This window comes from Corvus brachyrhynchos, unplaced genomic scaffold, assembly GCF_000691975.1.
Source record: "Corvus brachyrhynchos isolate BGI_N302 unplaced genomic scaffold, ASM69197v1 scaffold363, whole genome shotgun sequence".
Taxonomy (NCBI): Eukaryota; Metazoa; Chordata; class Aves; order Passeriformes; family Corvidae; genus Corvus; species Corvus brachyrhynchos.
Window position 1 is genome coordinate 1909202 of NW_008237404.1, and position 3459 is coordinate 1912660.

Here is a 3459-nt window from a genome sequence, read left to right on the forward strand (position 1 = left end):
ATGTAACAGCTCCTGCATGGCACAGCTTCAACAAATTAGGCCTTTCAGCACAGAATAAAAAGGACGGAGAGAGGATATGACAGAAGTTTATGCACTTTTAAAGGAGATGAGCAGAGTAGAGATGAGCAGGAGATTAGCTATTACTCCCAAAGGTGAGAAGTCAGGAATGTCCCATGAAATTATCTAAGAGTAAGTTTTCAGGAAATGAAACTTCTTTTCTCTTTCACCACACATAATTAAGCTATGGAGTTAATTACTCCAGGATCATGTGGATTTATATATATATATATATATGGGATAAATATTAAGTACTTATACAGTATTTAAGCCATATACAGATGACATCAAAACATAGTTAGGCAAAGCAGAGAGTGAAATAAGTGCTATTAAAAGTACAGATCCAGACAGAGCCTCTGGAGGTGCCTGGGGGCTGCTGAATGCAGAGATGTAGACACAGTCTTTGGAAAGCCATAAGGAATTACCAGAAGATGATGCCAAGATTTCTGCTAGCGTGAGATAAGCTAAAACCTGTTTCTGAGTTGAGGAAGTTAAAACAATATTTATTTTCCTATTTTTATAAAGCTTTTATTTCCGCTTTACTTTATGATCCACAAGAAGCAATATTTTGTACATACACAAACACTTGGTAGCATTCACCAGTTTCTATGCTCCCCCTTCCTTACAGATGAACCTTTACAGATTCCAGAGTTGTTAAAACTTGTCTCTCACATCTCCTGCCAATGAAACAGGTGTTAAGAAAAGTGTATGCAACAAGTCTGCAACCCTGGATTTATGCTCTGTCAGAATTCCTTGCTAGGATTTCCCTCTCCTTCCCAAATAAAGCATTACATACAAGAGCAAGCAAACAAAAATCAAGGAAACTAAAAATAGCACTCAGCTTTAACAAAGATTTTGTTTGGTTGTAAATGAAAAATGCTGTGGCAATACTGAGCAACACGAGCTGTGAATTTCTTCCAAGCATTTACAATTATTACTATCAAACCTGGGTATCATTTCATAAAACATAGATAACTATTCAAGATCTTTCTCTTTAGATTATTTAAAGATATTAGATTTCAGTGAAGCTTTTAGTACTCTCACAGCACCCTTCTGAACAAAATGTCCAGCACACAGCTGGATAAACATGTCATGCAAACACAGTGAGCAACTTGTTCACAGGTTGGGCACAAAGGGTTACAGTGAAATGGGTAACATCAGACCAGTGACCTGTCACTACTGGGATTCCACAGGGCTCCATCTTAGGCCCTGTGCTCTTCAACATCTTCACTTGAATGCAGGACTCAAAGATATACAAAGTTCACCAATGATAGTAAATTGGGAGGAGCTGTCAACTCCCGCGAGGGCAGAGAGGCCGTGCAGAGAGACCTGGACAAATCAGAGGGCTGGGCAATCATCAACCAGATGACATTTAACAAGGGAAAGTGCTGGATTCTGCACCTGGTATGGGGCAACCCTGGATGTACGGACAGATGGGGAATGAGATGCTGGAGAGCAGAGCTGCAGAAAGGGACCTGGGGGTCCTGGTCAGTGGCAAGTTGGACATGAGTCAGCAGTGCCCTGGCAGCCAGGAGGGCCGACCCTGTCCTGGGGGCACCAGGCACAGCATCGCCAGCTGGGCAAGGGAGGGGACTGTCCCACTCTGCTCTGCACTGGGGCAGCCTCACCTCGAGTGCTGGGGGCAGTTTTGGGTGCCACAATGTAAGAAAGATACTACACTGTGTGTCCAAAAGAGGGCAACAAAGACGGTGAAGGGTCTGGAGGGGAAGCCATACAAGGAGTGGCTGAGGTCTCTTGGTGTGTTCAGCCTGGAGAAGAGAAGGCTGAGGAGAGACCTCATTGCAGTTACAGCTTCCTCATGAGGGGAAGCAGAGGGGCAGACATTAACCTCTTCCTTTTGGTGACCAGTGATAGGACCTGAGGGAATGGCCTGAAGTTGAGTCAGGGAAGGTTTAGGTTGGATATTAGAAAAGGTTCTTCACCCAGAGGGTGGTTGGGCACTGGAACAGGCTCCCCAGGGAAGTGGTCACAGCACCAAGCCTGACAGAGTTCAAGAAGCATTTGGATAACACTCTCAGGCACATGGTGTGACTCTTGGGGTGTCCTGTGCGGGGCCAGGAGTTGGACTTGATGATCTTTGTGGGTCCCTTCCAACTCAGAATATTCTATGATGTCCAACTTAATTTTCTAAACCTCTGAGAGCAAAGCCAAATTAACTTTGTCATTTTGCAGGTACACACACAAGTTCAAGTTTCTAGTAATTATTGTCTATACAGATTACTAGATCAAGTTTAAACATTATTTAAGTCCCTACTGATGAAAGCATCTCTACTTCCAGACACGTGTCACAAAAACAGGCTTAGTACTAAGTGTAACACACAGAGCTTTACTTCAGTATACAGTAACAAACACAGCATTTTCAGCAGTACTTTACCTACTCAGACAAATTTTTATTATTTTTCCTACACATCCTTTTTAACACAGCATTCATTCCTGGTAGGATTTTTTGTCAGTGTTTTGAAAAGCCAAGACTCTTTACTAAGTTGCAATCAAGCATCATTTAATAGAACTCATTCTTGGTTGGATGCTTTGGGTGAAGTGCAGACTGTGTGAGGCAAACCCGAGCCTGAGAGCAACACTAGGTATACTTCACAAGCGAAGCCCAAGGTAAGGGCTTGTGGTGCTGATGCAAGTAATTCATGCCTGGCTGGCTTGGACTTTGTCCACAAAAGCTTTCCTTAAAGATGGGGCTTAAAGGGTACTATAATAACAAGAAACTTTTGTTTTGTTTTGTTTTTTTACTGTGAACAACAGAGCTCAATCGCCAGACAAATAACACCTAGTGACAGATCTTCACACGGCAAGTAATTCGCATTTGAGTCACTCTTTACTTCCTGCTAGATTACTTTTTCCCACAAAAACAACTTTAACCCCCACTCCCTTTGCGCAGTAGCAGTGGAATCAAGGCTGTGCACCCTAGTGAGGATTTCCTTTTCAAAAGAAAAACAACCATCTTACTTCTATCCTGCCCTTAGCTGCCTGATGGCCTTGTCATCCATACATCTGGCTACCAAGATCCATTTTTCATTATCAATTCCTTAGCTAGTTTACCTATTCCTTGTCTTCCAAACTCAGGCCTTCTAAGAAGGTCTCTGAGGTTTCGTTCTCTAGCTCTACCTCACCATAGAGAAAATCTATGGGAGCTACGTTTTATCTGACCATTGCCCGAACTTTCTCACGGTGACGATTTCTTCCAGCTGCCACGGCTCTGGGGCAGTTTCGGAGTGTCCCGCGGGACTGGATTTCCCTCCGGGACATGTCCTCTGCCAACACTTGGCAATCAATCCCGGTGCAGGGCGGTATTTGCAGGGTACCGGGTCCGCTCCGCCCGATGCGCGCCCTCTGTTCATGGACGTCCCGGGCGAACCCGAGGGCGCTCCG